Here is a 21,443-nt window from a genome sequence, read left to right as displayed (position 1 = left end):
TTTGTTGAAGAAGTTGAAAAATAGAAACATCTACATTTAATTTATGTTTTAATTCTAATTCATGAATTTCCTATGTAAAGAGGTTGTTATAGAGGCCCTTCCTCACTTCAGTCTAGCACCGTGGGAGCTAAGTACTCCCCTCAGTACACACTTTAATGCCTCCCACTTTACAGTAGATGCTGTTTTGTCATCTTTATAGTCTGATAAAAAAGCTGAAATTGTCTCTACTATGGCTTGCTTTGTTATTGAATCCCTTAATAAGTTCTCATTTAACCTCCAAGTAGGTTTCGATTTACATATATTTGGAAGTTTCACTGAAAAATATAATGGGGGGTGATCCGACCACATTTGTACACCTATCACAGACCATGGCTCCCAATCTAAGATACAATGGGAGATTAAAAAGTAGTCTATCCTGCTGTATGTATTATAAGAAGCTGAATAGCATGTATAATCTTTGTCCAAGGGATGCAGAATGCGCCAGACATCCACTAACTGAAGTGAATGAAGCAGCGCTTCAACCTATTCAAGCGTAAATAAGAAATTTGTGATTTACCTGTTAAATTATCCATTAGAGGATCCAAAATTATGTTCAGGTCACCACCTAAAATCAGTGAACCCTCCTGAAATTCTCTAAGCTTACATAGTATAGAGGTCAACATAGTTGCTTTTCCTTCATTTGGTGCCTAAATATTCGCCAGCATGAATGGAAGGTGAAAGATTTTACATTTAACAAAAATGTACCTACCGTCAGGGTCAGTAAGCTCCTGAGCATCAGAGATTGGGATTGAGGAATGTATACCAATCATCATTCGCTTCAACTTACTCCTAGGATTATTGCTCATAAATAGGGATGAGCTTTGAGTTCGACTCGAACATCGGCTGTTCGCTGAACATCGAACAATTTGGGGTGTTCGCAGCAAATTCGAAAGCCGCGGAACACCCTTTAAAAGTCTATGGGAGAAATCAAAAGTGCTAGTTTTAAAGGCTTATATGCATGGTATTGTCATAAAAAGTGTTTGGGGACCTGGGTCCTGCCAATCAAAGTATCAATGCAAAAAGAAGTTTTAAAAACGGCCGTTTTTTCGGGAGCAGTGATTTTAATAATGCTTAAAGTGAAACAATAAAAGTGTAATATTCCTTTAAATTTCGTACCTGGGGGGTGTCTATAGTATGCCTGTAAAGGGGCGCATGTTTCCCGTGTTTAGAACAGTCTGACAGCAAAATGACATTTCAAAGGAAAAAAAGTCATTTAAAACTACTTGCGGCTATTAATGAATTGTCAGTCCGACAATAAACATAAAAGTTAATTGATAAAAACGGCATGGGATTTCCCCACAGGGGTCTGGTATGGATATTAAGGGGAACCTCGCACCAAAATTTAAAAAAAAAATGGCGTGGGGGTCTTAATCCCCTTAAAATCCTTACCAAACCTGAAGGGCCTAGTATGGAATTTCGGGGGGACCCCCACTCATTTTTTTTTTCTTAATTTTGGTTCGGGGTTCCCCTGTGGGGGAATCCCATGCTGTTTTTATCAATTAACTTTTATGTGTATTGTCGGACCAACAATTCATTATAGCCGCGAGTAGTTTTAAATAACTTTTATTCCTTTAGAAATGTCATTTGGCTGTCAGACTGTTCTAAACATGGGAAACATGCGCCTCTTTACAGGCATACTATAGACACCCCCCAGGTACCAAATTTAAAGGGATATTACACTTTTATTGTTTCACTTTAAGCATTATTAAAATCACTGCTCCCGAAAAAACGAGCGTTTTTAAAACTTTTTTTACATTGATGGGGCAGGACCCAGGTCCCCAAACACTTTTTATGACAATAACTTGCATATAAGCCTTTAAAATTAGCTCTTTTGATTATTCATGTTCAAGTCCCATAGACTTTAACAGTGTTCGCGTGTTCGAACAAATTTTTTGCCTGTTTGCATGTTCTGGTGCGAACCGAACAGGGGGGTGTTCGGCTCATCCCTACTCACAAACCAGGAGAAGTAGTACCTTGGAAGTGATGTAGATTTGAAATGAGTCTTCATGGCGGCTGGTACACAAACCTCTATAGACAATTTCTGGTCAAAGAAACAGCTCCCCAGATAGATTCATATAAAAAAGACAGAAAAATGCATAGACAGAGAAAAAAGAAAAAGGAAAAAAGAAAAAAAGATAGAAAAAGAAGAAGTTTGCCCTCCCATAAAAAGCAGGGACACAATGGATAACACCAAGGACCGATATGCCAGGTCTCATCCAGGAAGGTCTGTGTCTCTGCAATATAGTAACAAATCAATTGGGATTCTTCCTCTCTTGCCCCCTTCCCCCCTCTTATAAAAGAACAGGGAAAAAAAGGGAGAGGTGGAGGAGGAGAAAGAGAGAGAGGGGAAAAAAAAAGAAAAAGAAAAAAAAATGTTTGTAAGCTTAATGCATTCTCTGAATTAAGATAAAAAAAAATCTTCTGAGTGCAGCTCCCACAGCCAGCTTCCTCCATTCTTACACTTACCTGAGCCCGATCTCAATCGAGTGCTGTGTCCAAGAGCAGCATATCTCTCTGCTCTCTGTCCTCACAGGGCAGATTGATAGCAATCTGTCAATCAAATCCAGTGACGAGGGAGCGGGGGCAGGGTCGAACCACGCTGTCTGTGTTTATGGAAACAGGCAGTGCAGCTTGGGACCATGCCCACAGATGTGCAATAATAGGAAGCTGCTTTCTATGGTGACACACCAAGAAGAGGAGGAGCCAGGAGTGCTGGTGGGGGACCCAAGAAGAGGAGGGTCAGAGCAGCACGTGCAAAACCATTTAAGTAAAACATGTTTATAATAAAAAACATAGCCATTATAATCACTTTAAACTGGAAGAGAAATATCTCACATTTTGCTATAGGGTCCCAGAACATTTAGTTGCTTTTATGATCCGCCATCTTGTTTTAACATGTTGACTTTTTAAATAGTGGACATGTTAAATGACTTGGAAGTTCCAGTGGCTTTGGTTGATCTCCTTCATTTACAGAAATGAAGAAAAAAATGAATAGTGCCTGGTTCAATTGTTGGGAGATTAAGTGAATTTTGAAACCGTTTTATGAGAAGTAATAACGAGACACCATGATATAATACATTATTCCTACTGTAGCATAGCTCAGTAATACATTCCAAGCTACAGTACAACTAATAAAGTCTACATAATCTTGCTGATTCAACACCAAGGAATAAACAGTATATTAAATGGCCAAGTAAAGAAAGACCAGGCTTCTCTATGCCCAGTATATTTCCCAGCTTTCAAGTATAATGGAAAAAGGAAAGCTTCACAAATTTCCGTATCATCCTTGCCCAGGCGTAGGGATGAGCCGAACACCCCCCGGTTCGGTTCGCACCAGAACCCGCGAACGGACCGAAAGTTCGCACGAACGTTAGAACCCCATTGACGTCTATGGGACTCGAACGTTCGAAATCAAAAGTGCTCATTTTAAAGGCTAATTTGCATGGTATTGTCCTAAAAAGGGTTTGGGGACCCGGGTCCTACCCCAGGGGACATGTATCAATGCAAAAAAAACTTTTAAAAACGGCCGTTTTTTCGGGAGCAGTGATTTTAATGATGCTTAAAGTAAAAAAAAAAAAGTGAAATATTCCTTTAAATATCGTACCTGGGGGGTGTCTATAGTATGCCTGTAAAGTGACGCGTGTTTCCCATGTTTAGAACAGTCCCTGCACCAAATGTCATTTTTAAAGGAAAAAATCTCATTTAAAACTGCTTGCGGGTTTAATGTCATGTCGGGTCATGGCAATATGGATGAAAATCAGTGAGACAAACGGCATGGGTACCCCCCAGTCCATTACCAGTCCCTTTGGGTCTTGTATGGATATTAAGGGGAACCCCGCACCCAAATTAAAATAAGGAAAGGTGTGGGGCCACCAGGCCCTATATACTCTGAACAGCAGTATACAGGCGGTGCAAACAAGACAGGGACTGTAGGTTTGTTGTTAAGTAGAATCTGTTTGTAATTTTGAACATTTTTAACGTGTTTAGCTCCAGCCAAAAAATCTTTTCTAAGCTTTTTGGAAAACATAGGGAAGGGTTATCACCCCTGTGACATTTGTTTTGCTGTCTTTCCTCCTCTTCAGAAGATTTCACCTCACTTTTTTGTCCCAATGAAAAATGTTTTTTGAAAATTTGGGTTTTTTTGTGGAACAAGGATTGGAAAGCATCAGTGGAAAGGAGAACTTGTTTTCCCATATTAACTCTTACAGGAGAGAATTTCCCTTCCTAGGGGTAGATTTCATCTCACTTCCTGTTGTCTCCTTCCGTTTGCAAGTAGGAGTCGTTTGTAAGTTAGATGTTTGAAAGTAGGGTCCTGCCCTATATACTCAGCAGAAATTTGGGCCTTAGGTGTTGCTGTGGCCACAACACTGTAAGCCCTCACAGGGCCCTGCTGTGAAATATTAGATCAAGAATTGTAATTACATGCCCCTGTTGAACAGCAGCTGAAAAATTAGGCCTTAGGCACTGGTGCTGGTGCCACAACACTGCAACCCCTCACAGACACTCTAGTTGGAACGCAGGAACGAGCCCTGCTGCAAATTATTGCTTCAAAAATTGTAATTACACGCCCCTGTTAGACAGGGGCAGAAAAATTGGGCCTTAGGCACTGGTGCTGGTGCCACAACACTGCAACCCCTCACAGACACTCTAGTTGGAACGCAGGAACGAGCCCTGCTGCAAATGATTGCTTCAAAAATTGTAATTACACGCCCCTGTTAGACAGGGGCAGAAAAATTGGGCCTTAGGCACTGGTGCTGGTGCCACAACACTGCAACCCCTCACAGACACTCTAGTTGGAACGCAGGAACGAGCCCTACTGCAAAGTATTGCATCAAAAATTGTAATTACACGCCCCTGTTAGACAGGGGCAGAAAAATTGGGCCCTAGGCACTGGTGCTGGTGCCACAACACTGCAACCCCTCACAGACACTCTAGTTGGAATGCAGGAACGAGCCCTGCTGCAAAGTATTACATCAAAAATTGTAATTACACGCCCCTGTTAAACAGGGGCTGAAAAATTGTGCCTTAGGCACTGGTGGTGGCGCCCAGAACCAAAAATGTTCTTACAAGCTATCAGCGTGATGATTGAGGAGGAAGAGGATAATTACTCAGGGATAGTCACTCAGCATCAGCATAGGCAGTCTTTGAAGGGATCTGAGATTTCAAAAAAAATTATTCGGTTACATCAGCATCAGGTGCTTGGTAGCTGGTGGTGATCCAAGACTCATTCATTTTTATGAAGGTCAGCCGATCGACCGAGTCGGTGGACAGACGCACCCTGTGATCGGTTACCACGCCTCCAGCAGCACTGAATGTGCGTTCCGAAAGAACGCTGGATGCAGGACAGGCCAGTAGCTCAATTGCATACTGTGCAAGCTCTGGCCAGTGATCCATCCTCAAGACCCAGTAACCCAGAGGATTTTCGGTGGGAAAGGTGTCCAAGTCTGATCTTGCCCCTAGGTATTCCTGCACCATGTAAAACAGACGCTGGCGATGGTTGCTGGAACCGATCATACCTTGGGGCTGCGGACCAAAAAATTGTCTGAACGCATCGGTCAGACGGCCACCTTCTCCACCGCTCCTTCTTTGACTGACCGAAGCCTCAGCAACACGTTGTCCAGAAACAGGAGTTTGTAACCTCCCAGTCTCTGGGAACGCGTTGCACAGACCTTTCTGCAAGGCCTCCCGAAGATGTTTCATCCTCTGCTCCCTCTGCGATGGCAAGATAAGGTCCGCAACCTTACCCTTGTAACGTGGATCAAGGAGGGTTGCCAGCCAGTATTGGTCCTTCTCCTTGATACCACGAATACGAGGATCCTTACGCAGGCTTTGCAGGATCAGGGAGGCCATGCAGCGTAGGTTTGCTGAGGCATTCGGTCCGGAGTCCTCTGGGTCACTAAGAACGACATGGTCCGCAGCCACCTCCTCCCAGCCACGTACAAGTCCATGTGTTTCTTGGGACTGATCCCTTAAAGACTGCTGCTGATGCTGAGTGCCAGGCTCCACCTCCATACTGACACAATCTTCCTCCTCCTCCTCTTCCTCCTCGTCCTCTTCCTGTGTGATCGGCGGGCACGCAGGAACACTGTCTGGATAAAGGGGGCCTTGAGAGCTAAGGAAGTCCTCCTCTTCCTGCCTCTGTTCTGCCTCAAGTGCCCTGTCCATTATTCCACGCAGCGTGTGCTCCAACAGGTGGACAAGGGGGACAGTGTCACTGATGCATGCACTGTCACTGCTCACCATCCTCGTGGCCTCCTCGAATGGTGACAGGACAGTGCATGCATCCCTGATCATGGCCCACTGGCGTGGGGAAAAAAAACCAAGCTCCCCTGACCCTGTCCTGGTGCCATAGTCGCACAGGTACTCATTGATGGCCCTCTGCTGCGTGTGCAGCCGCTGCAGCATGGCCAACGTTGAGTTCCACCTGGTGGGCATGTCACAGATTAGGCGGTTCTTGGGCAGGTTAAACTCCTTTTGGAGGTCCGTCAGCCGAGCACTGGCATTATATGACCGGCGGAAATGCACACAGACTTTCCTGGCCTGCCTCAGGACATCCTGTAAGCCCGGGTACCTGCCCAAGAACCGCTGCACCACCAAGTTAAGGACGTGAGCCAAACAGGGCACATGGGTCATTTGTCCCTGTCGGAGGGCAGAGAGGAGGTTGGTGCCATTGTCGCAAACCACCATTCCTGCCTTAAGTTGGCGTGGCGTCAACCACCTCTGAACCTGCCCCTGCAGAGCTGACAGAACCTCTGCCCCAGTGTGGCTCCTGTCCCCCAAGCACACCAGCTCAAGCACCGCATGGCATCTTTTGGCCTGCGTACTTGCGTAGCCCCTTGAACGCCTACGGAGCACCGCTGGTTCCGAGGAAGAGGCCATGGAGGAAGAAGAAGAGGAGGGGGTGGAGGAGAGAGGTGTGTCACAATCAGCATTTTGGAGGCGTGGTGGCGGAACAACCTCCAACACTACTGCACCTTGTCCTGCATCCTTCCCAGCTGCCAGCAGAGTCACCCAATGCGCCGTGAAACTTAGGTAACGTCCCTGTCCATGCCTGCTGGACCATGAGTCAGCGGTAATATGCACCTTACCGCTGACCGCCCTGTCCAGCGAGGCATGGACATTGCCTTCCACATGCCGGTAGAGAGCCGGAATCGCCTTCCGTGAGAAAAAGTGGCGTTTGGGTACCTGCCACTGAGGAACCGCACATTCCACAAACTCACGGAAGGGGGCAGAGTCTACCAACTGAAAAGGCAGCAGTTGAAGTGCTAGCAATTTTGCCAAGCTAGCATTCAACCGCTGGGCATGTGGATGGCTGGGAGCAAACTTCTTTCGGCGGTGCAGCAGCTGGGGCAGGGAAATTTGCCTGGTACAATCTGACGTCGGTGTACCAAAAGCAGATTGCCCACAAGTACTTGGCTGTGACACACCTAATTCTACACCTTCATTCCTCTCACTGTAGGTCTCAGAGAGGACTGAAGGTCTAGTGGGGTTGGAAATCTCAGCTGATGAGGAGCAAGGAGAGATCCTCTTTGTTCTTTGGTGTGGGTCTTTTAGATACGCTTGCCAACGAACTGCATGGCAGGTCAACATATGTCTGGTCAAGCATGTGGTACCCAAGCGGGAGATATTTTGGCCACGCGAGATACGCTTGAGACATATGTTGCAAATAGCAGCGGTGCGATCTGATGCACTCGTCTCAAAAAAGGCCCACACCAAAGAACTTTTTGAATAACGCGCAGAGACTGCAGCGCCCTGCACATGTGGAGCTTTGGGGTGTGATGCAGTCAATGTGCTGCCCTTAGGCTGGCCCCTGGAGGGCATCCTGCCTCGTTGGTGATGTGCTGCCGCCTCCTCCTCCTCCTCCTCCTCCTCCTCCTCCTCCTCCTCCTCTCTCCTATCAGGCACCCACGTTGAGTCAGTGACCTCATCATCCCCTCCCTCCTCATCACTGGAGCAAACCTGGCAGTATGCTGCAGCAGGGGGAGCATGACTGCCAGATTGCTGTCCTTCTTGGGCACCCCCTCTGTCCGCGCTCATGTTACTGCCTTCATCGAGCTCAGTATCGTCATCAGAGCCTTCCAAACGCTGGGCATCCTCCTGGAGCATGTACCCAACACTGTGGTCAAACAGTTCGAGGGAATCCTCATGAGGACATGGTGGAGCTAGGGAAGGAGTCACTGATGACATTGAGCTGAGGGAAGAGGCCGCTGCTTTGCCAGACAAAGCACCCTGGGCATGGGTGAGAGAGGATGAGGAGGATGAGGACGGCTTGGTCATCCACTCGACCAAGTCTTCCGCATGTTGCGGCTCAACACGGCCAGCTGCCGAAAAAAAGGCCAAGCGTGTCCCATGGCCACGTGCTGATGAGGATGCACCGTCTCCACGACCAGCACTAGACACAGAGCCTGCTTGCCCTCTCTTATTGGCTTGTGACTGTCTGCCTCTCCTTCTTGGCCTTCCAGACATACTAATGGCCTGTAGCTGCACTAAGCTGGGATAGAACACCTGTAATTTTCTTCAAGTAGCTTTATATACTGTAACCAGACAAGCCTGCCTGTCAGTAGGAAGATAACAGGAACGGATCTAGCTGAACACTGTGAGCAGGACGCACTGTACTAAATGTAAATAGTCTAGCTGCCTGACCGTGGTACTAATAGGATCAAATAGAACACCTGTAATTTTCTTCAGGTAGCTTTATATACTGTAACCAGACAAGCCTGCCTGTCAGTAGGAAGATAACAGGAACGGATCTAGCTGTACACTGTGAGCAGGACGCACTGTACTAAATGTAAATAGTCTAGCTGCCTGACCGTGGTACTAATAGGATCAAATAGAACACCTGTAATTTTCTTCAGGTAGCTTTATATACTGTAACCAGACAAGCCTGCCTGTCAGTAGGAAGATAACAGGAACGGATCTAGCTGAACACTGTGAGCAGGACACACTGTACTAAATGTAAATAGTCTAGCTGCCTGACCGTGGTACTAATAGGATCAAATAGAACACCTGTAATTTTCTTCAGGTAGCTTTATATACTGTAACCAGACAAGCCTGCCGGTCAGTAGGAATTTAACAGGAACGGATCTAGCTGAACACTGTGAGCAGGACGCACTGCACTAAATGTAAATAGCAGGAACGGATCTAGCTGAACACTGTGAGCAGGACGCACTGCACTAAATGTAAATAGTCTAGAAGATAACAGGAACGGATCTAGCTGAACACTGTGAGCAGGACGCACTGCATTAAATGTAAATAGTCTAGATAGAAGATAACAGGAACGGATCTAGCTAAACTGAATACAGTGTATATATATATATGCAACACCTGGGATGCATATATATACACAATACACTGTAAGTGCAGCTAACTGACTGACTGTTCTGCCTAATCTATCTAACTCAAATCAAATGACACTGTCTCTCTCTCTCTCTATCTCTCAGCACACCGGAACACACACTACACAGGGCCGCCGTGCAGGCGGCCTTATATAGTGTGGGGTGTGTACTAAATGCCCTGAGCCGTAATTGGCCAAAGCCACCCTGGCTTTGGCCAATTACAGCTCTCTCTACTGACAGCGCTGTGATTGGCCAAGCATGCGGGTCATAGTGCATGCTTGGCCAATCATCAGCCAGCAATGCACTGCGATGCCGCAGTGAATTATGGGCCGTGACGCGCCACACGAATTTAGCGCGAACGGCCCATAACGTTCGCAATTCGGCGAACGATCGAACAGCCGATGTTCGAGTCGAACATGGGTTCGACTCGAACACGAAGCTCATCCCTACCCAGGCGCCATGCTAATCTTCTCTGTATTGCTCCAATTTTGGTTTATGTACAAAAAGAGCTCACACAATGGGGATCACGGCTGTTTTACATTAGCCATACAGAGCTTTGAATATGAACTGTTCTGCTGAATTGAGCTGGAAGCAAGCATGAAAGGCAATATCTTGGGATTTACACTTTTGATCTTGACTACCTTTTTTGATAGGAGTCAAAAAGTATTTTTTTTTTAAATTTCTGTGCAATTGAGATGCCTTGGGCAGCATTAGATTTTTTTTTTTTTTAGAGATTAAGAACAAGTAATTTGTATAACAGCTAATTTATGCTGAGTACAGATTTACCTGTTCAGACATTTATAAAATTGTAATAAATCATCCTAAAGATATATTAAATTATATAAATGTGATTTCAGAAATCATGAGAGTTATAACGAAAAGTGACATTTAAATAATAGAAATGGTCATGGAAAATGACATTTATTACAAAATTCGCTACTGCTTTAACTGCTAAAGCTAATACAACTAGTGCTTCTCATACACCTGTTACTAATATTGCTATTAGTGTTGATAATACTGATACTAAATAATAATAGTAAAGATGATGATAATAATAGTGATTACAATAATATAATTTACTACAAGGACAACGTTCAAAGTTTTTCCCTGTGCTTCATTACTTGTGTTTGCAAAGTATTGTACTCTAGCAGAATGTGAATTTTTTGCTATATTTACAGGGTCTCTAGAATAAACCAGTCCATGATTTCTGTTAACTCACTTTACTGCTAGGATTTTAAGAGACAGGCTATAGACTGGACCTCCGCTATAGCCTAGTACAAAGATTATTGGACGAATGATCTGTCTGTTTGATGTTAATCTCCATATCAAAAATGAATAGGTTACTAAAGTACAAAGATTCTTGTATGACAGAATAAAAATTCGGAAGTGATGTAATGTGTATTTTCGGATTGTATTTTCGGATGCAAACTGTACTGATTAAACGAAAATTGTACGATCTGGTATCTTAGGAGAAATATTTTCCTGTTTGTCCCTTCGGAAAATTTCAGACGACAGCTGTGTATTAACGATCAGATTATCATATGATCGCTTCAAAAGCAGTATTTTTTGTATGATATTCTGATTGGGTGTCCATGCTTAGTCTGAGGGCTGCTGCTTTCAGCCTGTAACAAGACATTCACAAAGTACTGCTTAGACCAAAAATTTACTATTTATGTGAATATTTGGCTTCCTACGCTGCAGGGCGGGGGACCCGATGCACGTGGCTGGCAGGCGCAATTGCCGCCGGCCACCCGAGATCACGGGCACGAGAACCAGAACAAGGATTTGTGTGTGTAACCACACAAATCCCTGTTCTGTTTGGGAGAGGAGACAGATCATTTGTTCCTACTAAGTAGGAACAGAGATATGTCTCTTCCCCTAGTCAGTCCCATCCCCCCACAGTAAGAAACACTCACGAGGGAACACATTTAACCCCTTGATCTCCCCCTAGTCCCTAGTGTTAACCCCTTCCCTACCAGTGACATTTACACAGTAATCAGTGCATTTTTATAGCACCGATCACTGTATAAATGTCAATGGTCCCAAAAATATGTCAAAAGTGTCCGATCTGTCTGCCACAATGTCGCAGTACTGCTAATAAATCGCAGATCACCGTCGTTACTAGTAAAAAAATAATAATAATAAAAATGCCATAAATCTTTCCCATAGTTTGTAGACGCTATCACTTTTGCGCAAACCAATCAATATACGCTTATTGCGATTTTTTTTCCAAAAACATGTGCGGGGGGTGTTTTTACTAGGGGAAGACATGGATCCTAGTCCCTGATTTGCAGAGACACAGGATCCATGATTTCCCTCCTGTCAGAACAGCGATCTGCCTTGTTTACATAGGCAGATCGCTGTTCTGCCCCCGTGCTGGATGATTGGCGGGTGCCGGCGGACATTGAGTCCATGGTTCCTGCAAATCAACTCCCGCTGATTTATATTCACAGCGGGAGCGGGTCACCAGTGGTGCACATGCGTGCCCCCTACCCAGAAGTATTGGATCAGGTACTAGATATATATAAGTCATACGGTTGGCAAGTGGTTAAATATAAAAGTAACACGAAAGCCATGAGCTGTAATTTCAGACAATGCAGTATTTCCAATGTGTTGAAGTGTTTGCAAAGCTTTGCATTTGTGAAGGTTAAGTGACTTTTCTCTTGGAAACTTTAATCTTTGCTGATTGGAAACTAAAACACTGATTCCCGCGTTCTGAAAAAATACAGATAATATGTATTTACTGTTTCTTTTCCAAACACATGAGCTACAATATAATCCATTGTTACACTGTGGATTCCAGCCAACTGTACTTTGTGAAGAACTATTTTCTTTCAAAATATACAAAATCTAGGGACTCTATAGGTCATATCAAAGGAAGATTTCTCATGTTTAAAGTTTCTCAGTTTGATATTTTAGTGTGCTTTTTTCTTCATGGGGTATTTCTTGTTTTCTAAGTTTCTGATAGAGATGGCATCTAATATTTCATAATACACATTCTGCTTTGACAGCTAAATGCTTTCATCTTTTTATAACTGTTTGTCCCTGTATGTATTTATTATTTTGCTCAGCTATACCCAATGTTTTAATAGGGTAAGGCCAAATTCTCTGGGACCACATAGTATTTAACAATAATATTCATGCAGATAAAAAGTTCTAGTAACATGGTTAAAACATATCTAATCCAAAAAACAAAAATGTATGGTATTGCAGATTACCGATTCTTAGATCTGGTGGCTGCATTCATTTTTTCACACTTTCTTTTATTTTGACCAGAAAATCCTACCAATAACTCACTTCCTGTCCTAGGGTGACAACTGTACTGGGCAGCTTTGTTACCCTAGAACAGGGAGTGTGCTAGGACTACATAACCTTGCATTAAGACTACATTACACCTCCCTTTCGTCTCCATAACAGGGAGGGGGGGGCATTTTTTAGTGCATGGAGATAGCAGGGAACAATGCTAAATGATAACAATCCAAAAGCAGAGAAAGAGGAAGATCTGGCAGGATAAACAGCTATCGTTGTTTTGCACTTGTTGAACAGATACACTATATTACCGAAAGTATTGGGATGCCTGCCTTTACACACACATGACAATGACATGCCAGTCTTAATCCGTAGGGATCAATATTGAGTTGGCTCACACTTTGCAGCTATAACAGCTTCAACTCTTCTGGGAAGGCTGTCCACAAGGTTTAGGAGTGTGTCTATGGGAAGGTTTGACCATTCTTCCAGAAGCGCATTTGTGAGGTCAGGCATTGATGTTGGATGGGAAGGCCTGGCTCACAGTCTCTGCTCTAAATCATTTCAAAGGTGTTCTATAAGGTTGAGGTCAGGATTCAGTGCAGACCAGACAAGTTCCTCCACCAAACTCGCTCATCCATGCAGGGCCGTCTTTAATATTGATTGGACCCTGGGCAAATGTTTTCTTGGCCCCCCCCCCCCATATAATTTCGCTCTCCACCTGCTCTGAGACATACAATAAATAGCAGCTAGACTTAAAATCAGTTTACTGTATCAGATCAGGCAGCGATTGTTTGCCAGAGGTTACAGTGTATCATTACCGCTTACTGACTGGTTCCTAGAGGTTACAGCACACATTAAGGCTCACTGATTAGTTGCTAGATGTTACAGCACATGATTTCTGGTTGTTGATTGGTTGCTAGAGATTACTGTACAGTAATACTGCTCACTGATTGGTTGCTAGAGGTTACAGCACATCATCTCCTCGCTGTAGGGGCCATGATATACATATGAATGCCACCTTTATTTACATATCTATGCCGCCGGATGCAGCTATTTACATATGAATGCTGCCGCTATTTACATATGATTGCCTGTTATTTACATGTAAACACAGGGTCTGCAGGTGAGTTATTTGTACAAAACAATAGGGCAGAGCTGGGCAGCATTGGTAGCAGCACTTCACGCTGAGATATCGGGACACAGCACGGGACTAAAACTTCAAGGCAAGGGAATTTAAACTGGGATAGTTGGCAAATTTGAGGCAGCTGCTTTGGGCCCTACAACAATGACAGGGCCCAGGGCAGCTGCCCCTTTTGCCCTGCCTTAAAAATGGCCCTGCATCCATGTCTTTATGGACCTTGCTTTGTGCACTGGTGCGCAGTGATGTTGGAACAGGAATGGGCCATCCCCAAACTGTTCCCACAAAGTTAGGAGCATGAAATTGTCCAAAATGTCTTCGTATGTTGATGCCTCAAGAGTTCCCTTCACTGGAACTAAGGAGCCAAGCCAACCCCTGGAAAACAACCCCACACCATAATCCCCCTCCACCAAATGATTTGGACCAGTGCACAAAGCAAGGTTCATAAAGACATGGATGTCTTTGGGGTGAAGGAACTTGACTGGCCTGCACAGAGTCCTGACCTCAACCCGATAGAACACCTTTGGGGTGAATTAGAGTAGAGAATGTAAGCCAGACCTTCTCGTCCACATCAGTGCCTCACCTCGCAAATGCGCTTCTGGAAGAATGGTCAAACATTCCCATAGACACACTCCTAAACCTTGTGGACAGCCTTCTTAGAAGAGTTGAAGCTGTTATAGCTGCAAAGGGTGGGCCAACGTAATATTGAACCCTACGGACTAAGACTGGGAAGCCATTGTCATGTGCGTGTAAAGGCAGGTGTCCCAATACTTTTGGTAATATAGTGTATCTGTTCAACAAGTGCAAAACAATGATAACTGTTTATTCTGCCAGATATTTCTTTACTCTCTGCTTTTGGATTGTTATCCTTTAGCATTGTTCCCTGCTATCTCCATGCTCTACAAAATGCCTCCCCTTGTTATGGAGAAGAAAGGGAGGTGTAATGTAGTCTTAATGCAAGGTTATGTAGTCCTAGCACACTCCCTGTTCTAATGTAACAAAGTTGCCCAGTGCAGTTGTCACCCTAGGATAGGAAGCTGTTATAGCTGCAAAGGGTGGGCCAACTCAATATTGAACCCTACAGACTAAGACTGGGATGCCATTAAAGTTTGTGCGTGTAAAGGCAGGTGTACCAATACTTTTGGTAATATAGTGTATAACAAAACCCTTTCACTGTATATTTACAAGGGAGCAAATAAAATAAATACAGATTTACATATGCGTTAAACATTAACTGTTATATGTATATATATGAGATAGTAAAATATTATTTGAAAACTCGAATTACTACAGCAAAGAAGAAAAGCCCCTATAAAGAGTGTCGAGAACCTATTTATTAGTTTGCATAATCTAGATTAAATGTATACAGACTATACAGCTAGCTAAACAAGTTACTGGTACTCTGTGTTCATAATCCACTTTAAAATCACAAGCTATTGTGCTGAAGTAGTGTTTGCTGAATAAAAATTTGTCAGAAATATATGTGAGCTGTGTGGAAATGTCTAAAGCAGAAAATCAAGGTGGCTTGTATAAAAGAACCACTATGCATCTAATATATATAATTGATAAAACATGAATTATTAGCTAGATCTATAGACATACAAAAATAGCTATATATACCTTTATGCACACACTTAAGGCTACTTTCACATTGGGGCGAGGGGGCTTTAGCGGTAAAGCCCCACTAGTTTTAGCGGTGCTTTACCGCTGTTATAGAGGCCTTTTTCGGCCACTAGTGGGACGCTTTTAACCCTCAGTAGAGGCCAAGGAAAGGGTTAAATGTGCCCTTGTTGTGGCGCTGCCGAAGTGCTTTGCAGACGCTTTGCAGGTGTTTTGGCAGTGCTGCCCACTGATATCAATGGCAGGGGTGGTTTAGGAGTGGTGTATACACCGCTCCCATTCCGTCCCAAAGATGCTGCTTGCAGGACTTTTTTTTTTTTTCTTTGCATGAGAGGCACTTTTTAGGTGCTTTACAAGCCCTATTTTTGGCGCTAAAATGCCTGAAAAGCGCCACAGTGTGAAAGGGGTCTTAATGCTTTAATACAATTATGTCATACCTCCCAACTTTTCAAGATGGGACCGAGTGACACCTATTAGCAAATGTATGTGGGCATAGGACCCCCCCCCACCACCACCACCACCACCATGCCCCCTTAAAAGTAGAATTATCCAAAAAAATAAAATAAAATAAAAAGATTAGTCAAACCCACATTTCTTTTTTACCACTACTATTCCTTTATATTGTCTTTTGAAATTTACAATTGCAACAATTTAGAAATTGGGTGAAAGGTTTAGCACTGAGAAACACTTTTTGAAAGATCAGTAGTGCATTTTTATAAACAACTATATAAATCAGACCAAAATGAGGGACAAATGAGAAGGAATGAGGGACAGACGGACATTGCTCCAAATCAGGGATAGTCCCTTGAAATCAGGGACGATTGGGAGGTATGATTATGTAGAGGTAATCCCTAAACAAATGGCATTTTGTTTGCTTTGTTTTCGGCACTTCCACAATGGCTGCCTTGCACTTGTCTACCTTCAGTAGACTGTGCACATGTGACAGGATGACGCAGGAGCACAATTGGAAGACAAGGAGAGAGAGTTGTCACCCTTTAACAGGAAGTGCTTGAAATGTACCTCTTTGGTAGGTTCACAATGTATTATTTTAATGAAAGCTGCTGATTTAAAAATTACTTTAAAATGACATTACTATATTAAAGCTTATATGAGATTTTATTGACTGGGTTTACATATACTTGAATAGAGGAGAGATAGCTGAAACAACAGCTACTTGTTGGTATTATTCACTTTGAGAAAATTGCCTTTCTCTGTAGCATTCCTAGCTTTAGGCTAGGTTCACACTAGAACGCAGTTCAAGAAACAGTATTCTGTGTGTGTTTCCTGCACAGCATTCAAAATGCACTGCAGTTGTGATCTACAGTGGGTGTGGGGTGTTAATTTAAAGTGGATGTAAACCCAATGTCATCCTTTCTAAACTACTGCCATAGGGGTTAGCTATAAGGATATACATGCCTCCTGCATGTATCTTTACCTGTCAAATGTCTCCCCTCTGTCTGTTATGAGACCCGAAACACTGCATATTCTGTGGGTGGGTCTGTTGTCTGGAGCTCGGTGGGTGAAGTCGTGATGTCAGTAAACTCCCCGCCCACCTCTACACTCCCCTTGTCAATATGCATTTTCTCCAGTGTATTTCTAACACTGAACTTCTGCTATGATCTCTAACATCCAGTGAAAAGACAGGAAAGTAACCACATGACTTCAGCATGCCAAATCATGCTGACGTGTGGAACAGCCAATCCTTGCAGAGCTGCTGAAGAAAGGAGTGGGGGTGGGAATTAAAAAATAAAGCCTGTGTCTTAGGCTAGTGCACGAGATATGTAAATCACCTGTCACTCACAGCAAGGGGGAGGATTTGACAAAGTTTTTCTCAGTTTGTCAAGATTTATCTCACTGAACAATAAAAGAGGATTGCACAGAGCTGGATTAACTCTTTGTGGCAAGACTGGGCTCAACGCAGTGCATTTGCCTGTACAAAAGTACCATACGATCTGGTTGCAGTGCTTTTACAAAAGTAGTGTAGGGCAATTCAAGTCCATTCAAAATAATTGGGCTCAAATTGCACACTACTCAATTGCATGTAAATGAAACAGGAATGCGCAACGCCTTCTTGTGAGATTCATAGTGTGAACCGGGGCTTAAATAGCATCTTAGGCGTGCATAGGGGGTGTGCCAGGTGTGCCTGGGCACAACCAAATTACTATATGCAGTACCGATTCCCCCTTCTGCCTGGGCTTCCCCCCACATTGCGTGCCCCCAACCGCAGTGCTGCTGGCTTCCCTTCTCTCCTCTGCCCTCTTCCGGCTACAGCGGGGATGTTTCAGGATGGAGAGCACGGTAAGGGGATAATCAATATGTCATTTACAAGCCCCTTCCTTTTTTAAATGAAAACAGTGAACACACTCACTCACTATGTTCAATCACAACTGAAACATACTAAACTGCGTTTGCTTTGCTTCTATTTGTGCATGAACAGGAAGATGCTCAGCACAGAGCACTTCCCATTTCAATCACTGTCCTGTGCAGCTGAGGCTACAGAGAAAGGCATATGTGTTTGAGCTTTGGGGTGTGCACCCTAATGTAATTGCATTCAAGGACTGCCCTTGTCTGCCTGAAAATGCTAGCTGAATGGCTTTCATATTGACTTGCATTATATGCATTACATGCAAGAGATACTGACCTTGAAAAGGTTTGAGGATCAGGAATGAGGGAAATCAGCAATCCTTATTATCTACATATTTTTCCAGAGTCAGTGTCTCTCTGTACTGAAGCAAAAGGGTCAATATTACAGTTATGCCCCGTACACACGGTCGGACTTTGTTCGGACATTCCGACAACAAAATCCATGGATTTTTTCCGACGGATGTTGGCTCAAACTTGTCATGCATACACACGGTCACACAAAGTTGTCGGAAAATCCGATCGTTCTAAACGCGGTGACGTAAAACACGTACATTGGGACTATAAATGGGGCAGTGGCCAATAGCTTTCATCTCTTTATTTATTCTGAGCATGCGTGGCACTTTGTCCGTCGGATTTGTGTACACACGATCGGAATTTCTGACAACGGATTTTGTTGTCGGAAAATTTTATATCCTGCTCCCAAACTTTGTGTGTCGGAAAATCCGATGGAAAATGTGTGATGGAGCCCACACATGGTCAGAATTTCCGACAACAAGGTCCTATCACACATTTTCCATCGGAAAATCCAACCGTGTGTACGGGGCATATGACAACAAGAATTTTCAAAAAAGCAATAACAGTCCCATGCCGCGTACGCACGATCGGAAATGCCGCCAGCAAAACTCCAATGAGAGCTTTTTGTCTGAAAATGCGACCGTGTGTATGCTTCATCGGTCTTTTGCTGGTAGAATTCCAACCAGCAAAGGATTGTGAGCATGTTCTCTATTTTTTGGTCGGGAAAAGTTCCTATCCGAAAATGCGTTTGTCTGTATGCAATTCGGATGCGCAAAAAATCACGCAGGCTCGGAAACATTTTGACGCATGCTTGGAAGCATTGAACTAAATTTTCTCGGCTCTTCGTAGTGTTGTACATCACCGGGTTCTTGACAGTCGAAAGTTCAGAAAACTTTTGTGTGACTGTGTGTATGCAAGACAAGCTTGAGCGGAATTCGGTCAGAAAAACCATCCAAGTTTTTTCTGACAGAAATTCCGATCGTGTGTACGCAGCATCAATGTTACTTTTTTACAGATATCTTTTTTGGAAGTCTTTAGTTGTATACCAAGGCAACAGAACAATTCAAAAGACACAAAAAAAAAAAATATGTGTAAAGGCTAGCCGGAGGCTAGCCTGTATTTGTGGGAGGAGGCTGAGAGGGCTACTCAAGCCTCCTCCTCTGTCAGGCCAGGGCTCGTCGGCGTTTCTGGGTTCAAAAGGGGGTGGGGCCTACACGTCACTTCCGGGTCGGCTGCAACATGGTGGCGGTGCCTCTCTCGGTGCTTCACCGGGGAGTTCGCCTGTCCACCCACCTGGTCCCCCCTCGGCACCCACATTTACGGGTCCCTGCTTCTACCGGTGTTTCAGCAGGGGGGGGTGCTCGGCCGCCCGCTCGCCCGCCCGCCGCCGACTCCTCTTTCTATCTAATACAGCTCCATGAGGGAGCTACTCGCTAGCCAGCTCCTCTCTCCCCTTACCAGCTTGCTCCAGGTGCCCGCCCACTTTTCCGGGTGTTGGGGGGGATGTCCAGCCAGCTGCCTGCTCCTCTGCATATGGTGCCATGGGGGGGCTGCCCGCCCGCTTCTCCCGGTGATTATGCTGGGGGAGAGAGGGGGGCCGTCCATCCATCCATCCTCACCCACCCTTCTTCCCCTCGGCTGCAGCTAGTCAGGTGCGGCCCGCCCGCTTCTCCCGGTGATTATGCCGGGGAAAGGGGGGGGGCCATCCATCCATCCATCCTCCACCCACCCTCCTTCCTCCTTCGGCTGCAGCTGTTCAGGTGCTGCCCGCCTGCTTCTGCCGGCGCTCGTACAGGGGGGAAGCATCCGTACAATACCTTAGACGCCGCCCGCCTCTCTCTTCATCTCTCATCCAGGTGCCTGCTGGAGCTGTGGGGGCCACCTGCTTCTCCCAGCGCTCATGCCGGGGGAAGCGGGGGGCATCCATACATCATCCATGGTTCCATCTGGTCAGCGTGCTACCTGCCCGCCGGCTTCTCCCAGCTCCCATGCGGGGGGGGTGTCTATCCATCCATCCATCTGGGCACAATCCCACATAGTCGGGGAGGGCCACCGCTGCTTCTTCCTTTCATGCCTCTGTTCCTGACAGTGCTGGGGGGGTTGTGCCGTCTGTCCGGTCATCCATCCTCCAACCACCCATTTTCCCCACAGCCCCATCTGTCCGGGGTGCTGCCCACCCACTTCTCCCGGCTCTCATGCCAGGGGGAGGGGGGGCGTCCGTCCATACGTCCATCCTCCACCCACCCACTTGCCACTCGCCCGCCAGTTCACCTCCCTGGTACCATGCCGTGCATCGCCCCGCACGTCTCCCAGTTCTCATGGCGGGGGGCGCTCACCCGACCACTCACCTCCCGGTATTCACATGGGGCATCATGTGGGGGGGATCCCCGCACGCCTCCCGGGCATCCACCGCTTCAGTCACAAGTGTTGATATCGTAGCATTTCGGCCCCAGGATTTCTGTTATAGCGTTTCGGCACAGGTTTTCTGTCATTGCGTTTCTGTTTAGGTGTTTAGTCTCAGCGCTTGTTTTTTCTGTCATGGCGTTTTTTTCTGTTATAGCATTTCCTGCCTCAGCATTTCTGTTGTTGCGTTCTGCCCCAGCATTTTTGTCATGGCGTTCGGCCCTATTATTTCTGTCATGGTGTTTCTGCCCCAGCAGTTCTGTTATAGCGTTCAGGATTTCTGTCGTAGCGTTCAGCATTTCTGGTGTAGCGTTCAGCATTTCTGGCGTAGCGTTCAGCATTTCTGTCTTAAACGTTCTGCCCAGCATTTTTGTCATAGCGTTCAGCTTTTTTGTCATAGCGTTCAGCATTTCTGTCGTAGCGTTTCAGCATTTCTGTTGTAACGTTCAGCATTTCTGTCACAGCGTTCAGCATTTCTGTCATAGCGTTCTGCCCAGCATTTCTGTCATAGCGTGTAGCATTTCTGTCATAGCGGTCTGCCCAGCATTGCTGTCATAAGCGTTCTGCATTTCTGTGATAGCGTTCTGCCCAGCATTTCTGTCATAGCGTTCAGCATTTCTGTCATAGCATTCAGCATTTCGGTCATAGCGTTCAGCATTTCTGACATAGCGTTAAGCATTTCTGTTATAGCATTCAGCATTTCTGTTATAGCGTTCAACATTTCTGGCTTAACGTTCTGCCCAGCATTTCTGTCATAGCGTTCAGCATTTCTCTCTTAGAGTTCTGCCCTAGCATTGCTGTCATAAGCGTGCAGCATTTCCGTCGCTGCGTTCTGCCCTAGCATTTTCATCGCAGCGTTCTGCCCTAGCATTTCCATCTCAGTGTTCTGCCCTAGCTTTTCTGTCATAGCATTCTGCCCTGGCATTTCTGTCTCAGCGTACAGTCTCTGCATTTCTGTCATAACGGTTCTGCCCAAGGGTTCTGTCATAGCGTTCTTCCCC

At 45.2% G+C, this 21,443-nt stretch overlaps 1 non-coding gene across 1 annotated transcript; it reads right to left on the bottom strand.

Moving 5' to 3' along the window:
* Positions 1–9,786: 9,786 nt before the first annotated feature.
* LOC141142048 (U6 spliceosomal RNA) lies at positions 9,787–9,888 on the bottom strand. Its single transcript, XR_012244296.1, has one exon. It is a non-coding gene; the product is annotated as a U6 spliceosomal RNA (small nuclear RNA).
* Between the last annotated feature and the right edge of the window lie 11,555 nt (positions 9,889–21,443).

The sequence above is a fragment of the Aquarana catesbeiana genome, linkage group LG04 (assembly GCF_042186555.1).
Source record: "Aquarana catesbeiana isolate 2022-GZ linkage group LG04, ASM4218655v1, whole genome shotgun sequence".
Taxonomy (NCBI): domain Eukaryota; kingdom Metazoa; phylum Chordata; class Amphibia; order Anura; family Ranidae; genus Aquarana; species Aquarana catesbeiana.
Note: the sequence above shows the minus strand (reverse complement) of the source record. Positions and strands in the feature narration are given on the sequence as shown.